Genomic DNA, 15,392 nt, shown 5'->3' on the forward strand with positions numbered 1-15,392 from the left:
TTGCCGCCAACTGCAATGTCACCTTCTGCAAAAACTGCAGGCAGGAGGGACACATGACAAAGGACTGCAAGGAAGACAAGTGCTGCAACCTGTGTGGGGAGGCCGGCCATCTTTACAGGGCCTGCCCAAAATGCGGGGCAATGTCCGCACAAATCATCAGCGGCGGACTCAAAAAGGCGACCACAGAGGAGGTTCATGCACCCTCCATCGACAAAGACACCACAGCACAGAATGCTGAAAATGAACAGAAGGGCCCTCAACAAAAAGTGGAGGCCCCAGCTCAAACTGACAACTCAACCCCAACCTCATCTGACGAGGAAGACTCAATGGAAGAGGCTGGAACGACGAATCAAGAGTCCTGGGAAACGGTGAACAGGGACAAGCGAAAGAGGAAACAAGCAAATCCATTTTGGTAGGAACAACAGCAAAAGGGATGATTATTTAAATGATCAAATATTAAAACATGCTGCTGTGCAGAGAGACCTGGGTGTGCGAGTGAATGGGTCGCAAAAAGTTGGTTTACAGATGCAACAGGTGATTAAGAAGGCAAATGGAGTTTTGTCCTTCATTGCTAGAGGGATGGAGTTTAAGGCTAGGGAGGTTCTGCTGTAATTGTATAAGGTGTTAGTGAGGCCACACCTGGATATTGTGTTCAGTTTTGGTCTCCTTACTTGAGAAAGGACGTACTGGCACTGGAGGATGTGCAGAGGAGATTCACTAGGTTAATCCCAGAGCTGAAGGGGTTGGATTATGAGGAGAGGTTGAGTAGACTGGGACTGCACTCGTTGGAATTTAGAAGGATGAGGGGGGATCTTATAGAAACATATAAAATTATGAAGGGAATAAATAGGATAGATGCGGGCAGGTTGTTTCCACTGGCGGGTGAAAGCAGAACTAGGGGGCATAGCCTCAAAATAAGGGGAAGTAGATTTAGGACTGAGTTTAGGAGGAACTTCTTCACCCAAAGGGCTGTGAATCTATGGAATTCCTTGCCCAGTGAAGCAGTAGAGGCTCCTTCATTAACTGTTTTTAAGATATGATGTGGAGATGCCGGCGTTGGACTGCGGTGAGCACAGTAAGAAGTCTTACAACACCAGGTTAAAGTCCAACAGGTTTGTTTCGATGTCACTAGCTTTCGGAGCGCTGCTCCTTCCTCAGGTGAATGAAGAGGTGTGTTCCAGAAACACATGTATGGACAAATTCAAAGATGCCAAACAATGCTAGGAATACGAGCATTAGCAGGTGATTAAATCTTTACAGATCCAGAGATGGGGTGACCGCAGGGTAAAGAGGTGTGAATTGCATCAAGCCAGGACAGTTGGTAGGATTTCGCAGGCCAGATGGTGGGGGATGAATGTAATGCGACATGAATCCCAGGTCCCGGTTGAGGCCGCACTCATGTGTGCGGAACTTGGCTATAAGTTTCTTCTCGGCGATTCTGCGTTGTCGCGCGTCCTGAAGGCCGCTTTGGAGAACGCTTACCCGGAGATCAGAGGCTGAATGCCCTTGACTGCTGAAGTGTTCCCCGACTGGAAGGGAACATTCCTGCCTGGTGATTGTTGCGCGATGTCCGTTCATTCGTTGTCGCAGCGTCTGCATGGTCTCGCCAATGTACCACGCTTCGGGACATCCTTTCCTGCAGCGTATGAGGTAGACAATGTTGGCCGAGTCGCACGAGTATGTACCGCGTACCTGGTGGGTGGTGTTCTCACGTGTAATAGTGGTATCCATGTCGATGATCTGGCACGTCTTGCAGAGATTGCCATGGCAGGGTTGTGTGGTGTCGTGGTCACTGTTCTGAAGACTGGGTAGTTTGCTGCAAACAATGGTTCGTTTGAGGTTGCGCGGTTGTTTGAAGGCAAGTAGTGGGGGTGTGGGGATGACCTTGGCAAGATGTTCATCGTCATCAATGACGTGTTGAAGGCTGTGAAGAAGATGACGTAGTTTCTCCGCTCCGGGGAAGTACTGGACGACGAAGGGTATTCTGTCGGATGTGTCCCATGTTTGTCTTCTGAGGAGGTCGGTGCGGTTTTCCGCTGTGGCGCGTTGGAACTGTCGATCGGTGAGTCGAGTGCCATATCCCGTTCGTACGAGGGCATCTTTCAACGTCTGTAGATGGCTGTTACGCTCCTCCTCGTCTGAGCAGATCCTGTGTATACGGAGCGCTTGTCCATAGGGGATGGCTTCTTTAATGTGTTTAGGTTGGAAGCTGGAGAAGTGGAGCATCATGAGGTTATCCGTGGGTTTGCGGTAAAGCGAAGTGCTGAGGTGACCGTCCTTGATGGAGACGAGTGTGTCCAAGAATGCAACTGATTTTGGAGAGTAGTCCATGGTGAGTCTGATGGTTGGATGGAACTTATTAATGTCATCGTGTAGTCGTTTCAGTGATTCTTCGCCGTGGGTCCAAAGGAAAAAAATGTCATCGATGTATCTGGTGTATAACGTCGGTTGAAGGTCCTGTGCGGTGAGTAGGTCCTGTTCAAACTTGTGCATGAAGATGTTGGCGTATTGGAGTGCGAATTTGGTCCCCATGGCTGTTCCGTGCGTCTGGAGGAAGAACTTGTTGTCGAAGGTGAAGACGTTGTGATCCAGAATGAAGCGGATGAGTTGCAGAATTGCGTCTGGAGATTGGCAGTTGTCGGTGTTGAGTACTGAGGCTGTTGCAGCAATGCCGTCGTCATGGGGGATGCTGGTGTAGAGTGCCGAGACGTCCATTGTGACGAGGAATGTTCCTGGTTCAACTGGTCCATGGGTGCTGAGTTTCTGTAGGAAGTCCGTCGTGTCGCGACAGAAGCTGGGCGTACCTTGTACGATGGGTTTCAAGATGCCCTCGATGTAGCCAGAAAGGTTCTCACACGAGGTCCCATTGCCTGAAACGATAGGACGGCCTGGTGTGTTGGCCTTATGTATTTTCGGGAGGCAGTAGAGATCTCCAATGCGGGGAGTACGTGGGATGAGAGCACGTAGGGTGCTCTGAAGATCTGGATCCAAGGTCTTGATCAGTCTGTTAAGTTGGCGGATGTGTTCCTTGGTCGGATCTGCGGGTAACTGTCTGTAGTGTTCTTGGTTGTTCAGTTGTCGGTATACTTCTTTGCAGTAGTCCGTTCTGTTCAGTACGACAGTGGCCCCTCCTTTGTCTGCTGGTTTGATGACGATGCTGCGGTTGGTCTTGAGAGTGCGGATGGCATTGCGTTGTGCTTGGGTGACATTCGGGGCTGTCTTGTGAATGCGACTGATGAATCTGGCATTGACGCGACTCCTGACGGCTTGAGCATACATGTCAAGTCTAAGGCAGCGGCCTTCCGGAGGGGTCCAATTCGACTCTTTCCTCTTCGGTTGCCACACCACAGATCTCTCGGTCTGCTGTTCCGGTTCATTGGTAGTCTGCTTGGGTTCGCTGTTGGCCTCTTGGGGTCTGTGGAAGAATTCCCGGAGCCTCATTCGCCTGATGAATTCCTCCGTGTCTGCCGCGAGACTGATGGGGTCCATTTTGGTGGTGGTGCAGAAATTGAGCCCTCTGCTGAGGACTTCGATTTCGTCTGGTTGAAGGGTGTAGTCTGACAAGTTGACAATAGATTTCCCTGTATTGTTTTCTACTGTGGCACCGGGGGTGGTTTGGTTGCTGCCGGTGGTGATGCCAAGTTTCTCAAGCTTTCTGTTCTTGGTGTGCATATAGGTGGCATAGTATTGTTGTCTCATCTGTTTGGCGGTGTTCCGCAGCTGGTCTGCTGCGTCCTGAGCGCAAGTTGAGAATATGGCCTCTATCTTGGTTTCCAGGTTGCGTCGTCTGCTGTAGAGCTGGCGGACGAGGTGGTTGAGGAGTGTGAGAGAGGTGCGACGGCAGAGTCTCTCAGCGTAGTCTGTGTTGTAGGTCGACTTGAGTGGGTTTGTGATCTGTAGCCCTTTCGGGATCTTGTCTGCTTTCTTGCATCTTTGTAGAAACTTAATGTCAGTGTCTATATGCGCGATCTTCCTGGAGATCCTCTCCACTTTGAGCCGGCAGTTTGCAGTGTCGATGGTAGCCATGATGTGGAGATGCCGGCGTTGGACTGGGGTGAGCACAGTAAGAAGTCTTACAACACCAGGTTAAAGTCCAACAGGTTTGTTTCGATGTCACTAGCTTTCGGAGCGCTGCTCCTTCCTCAGGTGAATGAAGAGGTATGTTCCAGAAACACATATTCAAAGACAAATTCAAAGATGCCAAACAATGCTTGGAATGGGACCATTAGCAGGTGATTAAATCTTTACAGATCCAGAGATGGGGTGACCCCAGGGTAAAGAGGTGTGAATTGCATCAAGCCAGGACAGTTGGTAGGATTTCGCAGGCCAGATGGTGGGGGATGAATGTAATGCAACATGAATCCCAGGTCCCGGTTGAGGCCGCACTCATGTGTGCGGAACTTGGCTATAAGTTTCTGCTCGGCGATTCTGCGTTGTCGCGCGTCCTGAAGGCCGCCTTGGAGAACGCTTACCCGGAGATCAGAGGCTGAATGCCCTTGACTGCTGAAGTGTTCCCCGACTGGAAGGGAACATTCCTGCCTGGTGATTGTTGCGCGATGTCCATTCATTCGTTGTCGCAGCGTCTGCATGGTCTCACCAATGTACCACGCTTCGGGACATCCTTTCCTGCAGCGTATGAGGTAGACAACGTTGGCCGAGTCGCACGAGTATGTACCGCGTACCTGGTGGGTGGTGTTCTCACGTGTAATAGTGGTATCCATGTCGATGATCTGGCACGTCTTGCAGAGATTGCCATGGCAGGGTTGTGTGGTGTCGTGGTCACTGTTCTGAAGACTGGGTAGTTTGCTGCAAACAATGGTTCGTTTGAGGTTGCGCGGTTGTTTGAAGGCAAGTAGTGGGGGTGTGGGGATGACCTTGGCAAGATGTTCATCGTCATCAATGACGTGTTGAAGGCTGTGAAGAAGATGACGTAGTTTCTCCGCTCCGGGGAAGTACTGGACGACGAAGGGTACTCTGTCGGTTGTGTCCCATGTTTGTCTTCTGAGGAGGTCGGTGCGGTTTTTCGCTGTGGCGCGTTGGAACTGTCGATCGATGAGTCGAGTGCCATATCCCGTTCGTACGAGGGCATCTTTCAACGTCTGTAGATGGCTGTTACGCTCCTCCTCGTCTGAGCAGATCCTGTGTATACGGAGCGCTTGTCCATAGGGGATGGCTTCTTTAATGTGTTTAGGGTGGAAGCTGGAGAAGTGGAGCATCATGAGGTTATCCGTGGGTTTGAGGTAAAGCGAAGTGCTGAGGTGACCGTCCTTGATGGAGACGAGTGTGTCCAAGAATGCAACTGGTTTTGGAGAGTAGTCCATGGTGAGTCTGATGGTTGGATGGAACTTATTAATGTCATCGTGTAGTCGTTTCAGTGATTCTTCGTCGTTGGTCCAAAGGAAAAAAATGTCACCGATATTTATTTAAGATAAAGATAGATAGTTTTTTGAAGAATAAAGGGATTAAGGGTTATGGTGTTCAGGCCGGAAAGTGGAGCTGAGTCCACAAAAGATCAGCCATGATCTCATTGAATGGTGGAGCAGGCTCGAGGGTCCAGATGGCCTACTCCTGCTCCTAGTTCTTATGTTCTTAAATGAACTGATGAAACCTCCAATGGGGAATGGCAAAAAGTGGCACCTTTCAGCCAGCGGGCTTAGCGCCGACACCTCCTCCGGTGAGGGAAAACAAGACAAGAATCGGCCTCAAAAAAAGAGGCAAAGTACCAATGTAGAACGGGATGCACAGACCCCCCAGACCACAGACAGGGAAGGAAATAAAGCACTCCGAGATCATCAACCTCTGGTGGATGGGAACAGCAATATGACCAATGGACACCAAACGCCGGACATTAAAAATAAGGTCACAGACCAACTCCAGAAATTAACAACCCAGGCGAAAACCGGCCTTTAACCCCCACACCCACTGAATGCCCCGACGGACGCCAGGGCTACACTAAAAAAAAAGGTTTGCCGAGGACGAGGCTAGACCATTGCACTTCGGGTGTGCTGATGCCTGCGATGTCCCCAAATGCGGGATACTCGACTGCAAAATTTGTGGTAGTGGGGGACTGCGTTCGCGCTCTCCCCTGGTTTACGAATCAAAAGCAGAATACCAAGCCCTTTAATTTTCACTGAGAGCTGCAAGAATTATTTGACCGATAATTAACCTGCCCGTGCATTTGTCTTTCTCTTTCCTCCGAACAGCTGCCTAGCTCACATTACTTTTACTCCTTTGATTATCAGCAGACAAATATTTCTTCTCCACCTCCCACAATAATCCCCTCGGAACATTTACCCACGCATTTATTTTCCTGCTATTTTTATTTATTGAATGCGAGCATTTGCAGGTAATTGAGTCTTCACAGAGCCAGAGAGATTTAAATCCGACCAACTGTCCTGGCTTGAGACAATTCACACCCCTTTAACCTGGGGTTCCCCCTCTCTCTGGCTCTGTAAAGACTTACTTACCTGCCAAAGGTCGCATTCAATGTATGGTCTTGCATCTTTGACTTTGTCTATATAAATGTTTCTGGAACCTACCTGAGCAGTGCTCCGAAAGCTAATGATTTGAAACAAACCTATTGGACTTTAACCTGGTGTTGTAAGACTTCTTTCTGTGAAGACCAAGTTCTTAGAAGAGGGCAGAGGCAGGGTGATAGATCAACAAGTGTGACCAATCGCAGGCTATAAAACGTTTGCAGTTTCTATGATTTGACCAAACATCAGTATTTGCTGGGATTTGCCTCAAAACATGGATCTTGTTTACTGGATCTGTGACATATACGGTCATAAAATTGGCTTCAGCGAACCTTCGAAAAGCTGGAAGAAATCGTATCAAGAAGAAGGGATTTGAAGCTTCATTAGCACAGGAGTTTATGAAAGGATTAGCTGCCTTTGATGTGGTGCTATGAAAAGGCATTAACCACTTGAGGAGATTTAAAATTCTTTGAATGGCTCACATGAAATTTTTTTTAATGTAGTGAAGGTTCTAGTACGATTTTTAAATTTTAGTTTATTTCATCCCAATGTGGCTCCTGAGGTCTACCCATGGTGCACACTGAGTGAATTGGTGTGGAGGCTTTAAGGGCCCAGCGTGATGGGTGCAGGACATGAATTGGCATGGAGGGCAAGAGAGACATGGAGATGGAGAGTTGGAAGTGAGTGGGGTGATGGGAAGTGAGGGCTGAGGGTTAGTGGGCCTCAGATTCAACAGACCAACTGGGACAAAGCCCCATAGAAATGAGGTGGGCATATGGCCGCCCCCGTGAATGCCTCGGATCTGCTTCTGGAGACAGTGGACCCCACCTGTAACCCCCAACACCCACTCCCCGCTACTGCGTAATTTGAATCTCACCGGCACTTCTGACCCAGGAGGGTGTGCCAATTTCCTGAAGCAAGGCACCCACTTCGCCAGCAAAAATCCAGCCCTCTAACTCTATTGCCCACTTTCTCTCTGTTACTCTGCATTTCTACCACTCCCTGTTCCCTGTTCCTCTATGTCCCTCCCACTCTCTCCCAACTTGGTCTATCATTCTCTCCCATGACTTTGGCTATAGTTAAGGGGTCTGTTTAAACCATGGAGAGGATGTGGGTGTTTCACTGCTGTGTTCACATAATAAAGGCAGCTATCTGATGGGATATTATAAACATGTAGACTCAAGTTATCTGATTAGACTTTAAAACATCACTTCGCAACGTTGAGGTATTGTGAAAATGTTCACCTTGCAGGGCTGTTCCTTGACGGATGAGGAAGGGCAAGAACGGTGACACCAGCAAAAGAAGTGGCAAAATGCAAATGAGGTGGAGGAGAAGACCCCTAGCTCTGCAACACTGGAAACAGCAAAGGGTCCAGGTCACACAACACTAAAGCGCAGAATGCAGTGTGACAGCCAGCACAACCCAGCTCCCAGAGAAGCAGTGCTGAAGGGGGAAAGACAGACCCACACAGGACAGGCAAACCACCAACTTACACCATACCCCCTTCTCCCCCACCCCCACCCCTTCAATGTCAACTCAGCAGAACTACCCTCCGGCGGAGGACCTTTGCGGTTTCCTCAGCCCAGTAACTGTGAGGCCGCGACCACCATAGGTAAATAGAAACGCAGCCAAGGGCCAGGACTGCCTCAGATGACTGGGCGAGTGACCAACGCAGACCGTTAATGGGTCTAAAGATTGCCTCCGTTAGCATGGGTAGCCTTGAGTCTACTACGTAATGCGTTTTGACTCTAGGGTACATCACCAAGGTGAAAGCGGAGCCACAGTTACTGCAGGAGTGTGGAACACCCACACATAAGCAGGTACCGGCATTGATTACAATTGCGGTCCATCAATCTGCTCAGGAGGATAATGCTTTAGGTCGATTCCTTATCCAGCTTGAACTGGAAAACGTGATCAAACAGAACTCGGCAGTGACCAGACTCCACAGCTAAGAATTCCAACTTATTGTGAAGATGTGCAGCACCCTATCCTTAGCTAATGATATCCATGCAAGGATCGTATTGATATTATATTTGGTTTCAAATGCCACTGTGGCTTCGCTTCCACACACACACACACACACACACACCCACCACCATCCCCCCTCCTGCACATATTTAGTTATTTTTGAAAATGTAATATTTCCAGGAATGCAGGTGTCACCTGACAAGGCCCAGGATTTGTTGCACATGACCCTTGAACTGAATGGCTGGATCTAGGCCATTTCAGAGGCAGCCAAGAGTCGGCCACAGCTAGAAGTACAAGGACATCAGCTACATGGGAACATCATCCCTTGCAAGTCTTCCTCCAAGGAACTCACCACCCTGACTTGGAAATGTATTGGGCGTTCCTTCACTGTCGCTGGGTCAAAATTCTGGAACTCCGTCCCTAACAGCGCAGTGGGTGTACCTACGCCCCAGGGACTGCAGCGGCTCAAGAAGACAGCTCACCACCACCACCTTCTCAAGGGGTGGTCTCGCCAGTGACACCCATATCCCATAAATGATTTTTTTTTTAAAAATAGAGCAACAGCACAACTTGCATTTATATCACAGTTCAGGAGGGACTGCGCAGGAGAATTGTCAAACAAGACATTGACAGAAGGAGATTTTCGGTGCAGTTGTTCAAAATGTGTGATGAAGGGGGTAGATTTTTTTTCATACATTTTTTAAATTTAGAGTATCCATTTTTTTTTTCCAATTAAGGGCCAACTTAGCGTGGCCAATCCACCTACCCTGCACATCCTTTTGACTTGTGGAGGAAAACGTGGGGAGAATGTGCAAACTCCACACCGGCATCGAACCTGGGACCTTGGCGCTGACCACTGTGTCACCGTGTCGCTCCGGGGATAGATTTTAAGGAGTGTCTGAAAGGAGGAGAGAGAGAGAGAGAGAGAGAGAGAGAGTCAGAGAAGTTCAGGGAGGTAATTTCAGAGCTTGGGGCCTGAAGTAGCAACTAAAAGAAAAACAGAGGACTTCCGATCGCGGCCATGATGTGAGTGGCCGCACACAGGGCAGCTCCTGCTTGAAGGTGTAGAAAATAGCTCTTTTTACCCGAAATTGGGTGTAACTTCGACTGAAAAGTATAACTGAAGGTCGGAGAAGAAGTCCCCCTCCTCTCCTCCGCCGGAGTGGGTATGTCTGCTATCAAACCGGGCAAAAGATGAAGGACCTGGCCAATAGGTTGGAAGAGAGCTGTGGCACAGCAGCCAGTGGAAGGATGGTAGAGGGTGTTGGGTCAGAGCAAGTAGCAAAGCCCCAGGTGGAACAGTTGATGGCCTTCATCAAGGAACAGTTGCGCCAGCAGAGGAAGGAGGATCACTCGAAGGCCACCGAAGGGGGCTGTGGTACCACTGAAGGGCTCGATGGAGAGGGTGGAAAAATGTCTGGGGGCTCAGGGGTCCCAGATCCGAGATGGAGAGGGTGATCTCTGAACACCGATCGAGTGGTGGCACTGGAGGTGGAGGTGGGGCTCTTAGGAGACCTTAACAAGACGTTGAGACCAAAGGTCGAGGAGCAGGCAAGCGGGTCGAGGAGGCAGAATCCGCGAATAGTTGGCCTGCCTGAAGGAGTGGAAGGTGCGAGTGCCACGAGGTATGTTTCGGGAATGCTGGCGGGGCTGGTGGCGGAGGAGGTGCTGGACAAGGCCCTAGAGGTGGACAGAGCGCACAGGTCTCTGAGGCAGTAGCCAAGAGCTGGGGAGCCGCCGCGGGCGGCGATCGCGAGATTCCACAAGTTTGTGGAGAAGGAGAAGATCTTGCTGTGGGCCAGGGAGAGGCGGACCTGCGAATGGGAGGGGAGCAAGGTCCGAATATACCAGGACGTTGGAGCTGAGCCGGCAAAACGGCGTGCAGGGTTCAGCAGGGCCAAGGCAGCGTTGTATAGACGGCAGATCAGGTTTGGGGTGCTCTACCCGGTGAATCTATGGGTGACCTATGAAGGCGGGGAATAGTATTCTGAGACCCCAGAAGCGGCCAGTGATTTTATCACAGAGCATAAACGGGGGGAGAAATGAACAATTTTGAGAAATGGAGGTGCTCCCACTTTGGAGTTATGGAGAATGCTGGTAGAGTGGGGGTTGGAGGGAGGTTTTGTTTTTACTTTTCCTCCGATGTGGAGGGGTTTCCTTTTTGGGTTGACAAAGGGTAGCGGGGTGAAAGGTTTGTTAGAGGGTGGCTGTCTCCGCCCACCTCCTGTTGCCTGTGTTTTTTCTTCTTTGTTTTGGGGGAATGTGACCTGTGGTTTGCGATGAGTCTTTGTTTTGGGTGGAGGAGGGGAAGGTCACTGGGTAGCCTTCCTTCACAGAACAGAAAGATGAGGGGGGGGGGGGGGGGGGGGGGGGGGGGGGTGGTGGGTCAGCAGGAGGAGCCTTTGGGCAGGACTTGCCACGTTGGCAGGTAATGCTGGTGAACGGAAGTGAGGTGTGGGAGAAGGCCGAGAGAGGTGGGCTGGGGAGGGTTGGTGGTGGTGGGGGGGGGGAGATGCAACGTGGCGAGGTTGGAGAAGGAACATGGTCAGGGGCGGAGAAAGGGGCCATCTTGGATGGGCCCAGTACAGGGTGAAATTAACGGGGGTAGAACTAAAAGGGGAGGATTGCAGACGGTAGAGGGGAGTGGAGGCGTAAGCCCCTGGTAAGGCTGATAGCGTGGAACGTACAAGGGTTCAATGGACCGGTGAAAAAAATCTCGGGTCTTTGCACACCTAAGGAGTTTAAAAGTGGAGGAGGTCTTTCTGCAGAAGACGCACCTCCGCGTGAAGGACCAGGTTAGGCTAAGAAAAGGATGGGTGGGACAGGTTTTCCATTCAGGGTTTGTTTAAAAGTCGCGGGGGTGGCCGTTTTGATGAGCAAGAAAATGGGGTTTGTGAGCGTGAAGGAAGGAGGGACCCGGGTGGGAGATGTGTGATGGTGAGTGGGGTATTGGAGGGGACGCCGGTGGTCCTGGTGAATGTGCATGCACCAAATTGGTACAAAGTAGGTTTTATGAGGGGGTTGCTGGCAGCGATCCCGGACTTGGCCACGCACCAGTTGATTATGAGAGGTGATTTTAAATGTGTCCTAGCGCCCAGGGTAGATAGATCGAGGCCCAGGTCAACATGTGGATACGAATGGCAAAGGAATCGCTTCTTGGCCTTTTGACTAAGATAAGCGTGAGGTCAGGTTTAATGCCTGGATCTGGTATGTCTCTCTTATGGGGACCATGAATTGGAGTCAATTTGGATTGTTTTTTGGAACAGGCAAGGAGCTGTGTTGGGGGTTTGCCCTGTCCACACTCTGAGCTCCAGCTTTGGAACTCTGGTAAAGGAATTTTTTTAAATGAATGGCAAAGGAGCTGGTTGGGTTTATGGAAAAGGTGGGTATGGTGGACTCGCGACGCTTTTAGTGCTTCCCAAAATGTGGCCACTGACACCGCCCCGTTCTGGTTCAATTCTTTTCCAAAAATATTTCTTTCCTTTTTCGCATTTTCTCCCAAATTTACACCCACCAACAATAAACAATAATCAGTAACAAATATGCCAATCCCCATATCGATAACAACGATCCCATCCTCCCACCAAACCCAAAACATTTACCCACATGTTCACATAAAGAACTGACAAAAAGGAATCAGGAATCACCCATGGCCACCATTAACACCCATCGCCCCCCAACCCTCCCATTCATCCCCCCCCCTAATGTTTGATGTTATCCAGTTCTTGAAAGTGCATAAAGAATAATGCCCATGAATTGTAGAACCCCTCCGTCCTTCCCCTCAGTTCAAACGTAACCTTCTCAAGAGTCAAGAATTCCAACAGGTGCCACGCCAGGGCACAGGGTGGAGAGGTTGCTCTCCAACCTATCAGGATCCGCCTTGGAACTTTAGAAATTATCCTAAAAACCTCCTTCCAGTAATCCTCTAGCTTTGGACAGGACCAAAACATATGAACGTGGTTAGCGGCACCCCCCCCCCCCCCCCCCCCCCCCCCGCAACGTTCATACACATCTTCTACTCCTTCAAAGAATCGGCTCATCCTCGCCCCCGTGAGGTGTGCTCTGTATACCACCTTCAGCTGTATCAGCCCCAACCTCGGGCCACGAGGTGGAGGCATTCACTCTCCGGAGCACCTCACACCAGAACCCCTCCTCCATACCCTCTCCCAACTCTTCCTCCCACTTTGCTTTGATCCCTTCCAGCGGTGCCTTCTCATCCTCCAAAATATCCCCATAGACCGCTGACACTACCCCCTTCTCCAGTCCCCCTGGCGTCAGCAATGGGGAGGCCGGCTCCACCGGGAAGCCCTGTATCTCCTTTCTGGCAAAATCTCAAACCTGTATCTAAACATTTCTCCCTGCTCCAGCCAATTCGCCGCTGTGGTAGTATGCATTAGGGGTCATGTGGGACTGTGAAGCCGTGATGTCATTGGCTGACAGATCTCGGGTCCTGGTTGGCTGTTGATCTCTAGCTCCGCCCTGAAGGCGGAGTATAAGAACCAGGAATTCTCCCCGCAGATCCAGTCTGTTGCTGAACTGCGGGGAACGAGTCACGCTTAATAAAGTCTCATCGACTTCACCTCTATTCGTCTCTCGGGAGTCTTTGTGCGCTACAGCCGCCCAGTAGTAACACATCAGGTTCGGAAGACCCAAACCCCCTGCCTGCCTTCCCCTCTGTAGTCACACCTTTCTAACTCTGGCCACCTTCCCTCACCATATGAACGACGTAATCCTTCCCTCAATCTCTCTGAAAAAAGCCTTTGGCAGGAAACTCGGTAGGCATTGAAAAATAAACAGAAATCGTGTCAACACGTTCATTTTAATCGCCTGTACCCGACGTGCCAGGGACAGAGGGATACCAACCCACCTTGCCAGATCAGCTTTCACTCTCCCCACCAAACTAGGAATGTTGTACCTGCGGAGACCCCCCCACTCCCGGGCAACCTGCACCCCCAGATACCTAAAGTGAGTCCCTGCCCTATGGAATGGCAGCCTCCCTACCCCTGCCCCCATCCCTGGCCGAGACACCACAAAATACTCACTCTTGTCTAGATTTAGTTTGTACCCCGAGAAAGACCCAAACACTCGAAGCAGCTCCAGTATTCTCCCTATCGGCACACTCGGTTCCGACACATACAACAGCAAATCATCGGCTTATAAGGACACCCTATGCTCTATCCCACTCCCCGCACTATTCCTTTCCATACCTCCGAACTTCTTAATGCGATGGCCAACGGCTCAATCGCGAGAGCATACAGCAGGGGGGACATAGGACATCCCTGCCTAGTCCCACGGTGGAGAGAAAAGTATCTCGAGCTGATGTTGTTTGTGCGGACACTCGCCCTCGGCTCCTTATGTAGTAGCTTTACCCAGTTCGCAAATCTTGGTCCAATTCCAAACCGCTCCAGAACTGCCATCAGGTACCCCCATTCTACCCGGTCAAACGCCTTCTCAGCGTCCAATGCCACAACCACCTCGGTTTCCTTCCCCTCTGCCGGTGCCATAATGACGTTCAATACCCTTCTAACGTTTGAAAAGAGCTGCCTCCCTCTCACGAACCCTGTCTGATCTTCACCTATCACCTTCGGGAGGCACTCCTCCAGCCTACCCGCCAGTATCTTCGCCAATACTTTTGTATCTACATTCAGAAGTGATATGGGCCGATATGACCCACACTCCGTCGGATCCTTATCTTTTTTTAGCAACAGAGAAATCGATGCCTGCCCCAAGGTTTGTGGCAACACCCCCTTCCCTATTGCCTCCTCAAACATCCCCACCATCAGGGGTGCCAGCTTATCCTTGAATTTTTTATAATATTCCACCAGAAACCCATCCGGCCCTGCCACCTTCCCCGACTGCATCCTCCCAATCGCATCCTTTATCTCTGCTCCACTGTCGCTCCTTCTAATGTAGCCCTGTATCTTCGGGTACTCCAACCCATCTAGAAATTCCTGTATCTCACGATCTTCCCCGGGTGGCTCTGACTTGTACAACCTCTCATAAAATTCCTCAAAATCCTTGTTAATCAGATCTGGAGCCACCACCAACTTCCCTGCCCTATCCCTCACCTGCACAATTTCCCTTGCCGCTGCTTCCCTCCGGAGCTGACCTGCTAACAGATAAGGCCCCACCTTATCTCCATGTACGTAAACTGCACCCCTTGCTCGTCTCAGTTGGCGCACCGCCTTCCTGGTAGCTAGTCGGCCAAAGCTCGCCTGTAGTTCCTTCCTCTTTTCCAGCTTTGCTGGTTCCCCATCCTCTGCATACCTCCTATCTACCTCCAACATCTCATCTATTACCCTCTGCCGCTCCAACCTCTCCTCTTTGTCCACCCTGGCCTTAAACGAGATCACTTCCCCCCTCACCACCGCCTTTAGACCCTCCCAGACGACCGCCTTCGACACCTCACCCGTACAGTTGAAACCTACATATTCCTTAATTACCTTTTCAATTTTGTCACAGAACACTTGGTCCCCCAAAAGTCCCACATCTAACTTCCACCCCGGTCTCTGCGCTGCCCCCTTCTCCAGCACCATATCCACCCAATGCGGAGCATGATCTGACACTGCAATTACCGAGTATTCCGACCCCTTAACCTCAGCCAACAAAGCCTTCCCCACCACAAAAAAGTTGATCTGTGAATATACCTTATGAACTGCTGAGAAAAACTCCCGGTCCCTCAGGTGCAGGAACCTCCAAGGGTCCACTCCCCCATTTCCACCATTAGCCCAGCTAACGCCTTCGCCCCCCTAATGGGACCAGTGAGCGTGGCCGTGACCTGTCCGACCTTGACTCCTGCACTGGTTCAATTCTACATAATCTTTTTTTTAAATATAAATTTAGTGCCCAATTAATATTTTCCAATTAAGGAGCAATTTAGACAGGCCAATCACCTAACCTGCTCGTCTTTGGGTTGTGGGGGTGAAAAAAACCACGCAGACATGGGGA

At 50.5% G+C, this 15,392-nt stretch overlaps 1 protein-coding gene and 1 non-coding gene across 2 annotated transcripts in view; both read left to right on the plus strand.

Annotated features, from left to right (window-relative positions):
• The window catches only part of LOC140389099 (uncharacterized), a 165,515-nt gene that overhangs the window by 11,610 nt on the left and 138,513 nt on the right, over positions 1–15,392 (plus strand). The window lies entirely within an intron of this gene.
• LOC140390906 (U1 spliceosomal RNA) lies at positions 5,933–6,088 on the plus strand. Its single transcript, XR_011934950.1, has one exon. It is a non-coding gene; the product is annotated as a U1 spliceosomal RNA (small nuclear RNA).

This window comes from Scyliorhinus torazame, chromosome 14, assembly GCF_047496885.1.
Source record: "Scyliorhinus torazame isolate Kashiwa2021f chromosome 14, sScyTor2.1, whole genome shotgun sequence".
NCBI classification, from domain to species: Eukaryota; Metazoa; Chordata; class Chondrichthyes; order Carcharhiniformes; family Scyliorhinidae; genus Scyliorhinus; species Scyliorhinus torazame.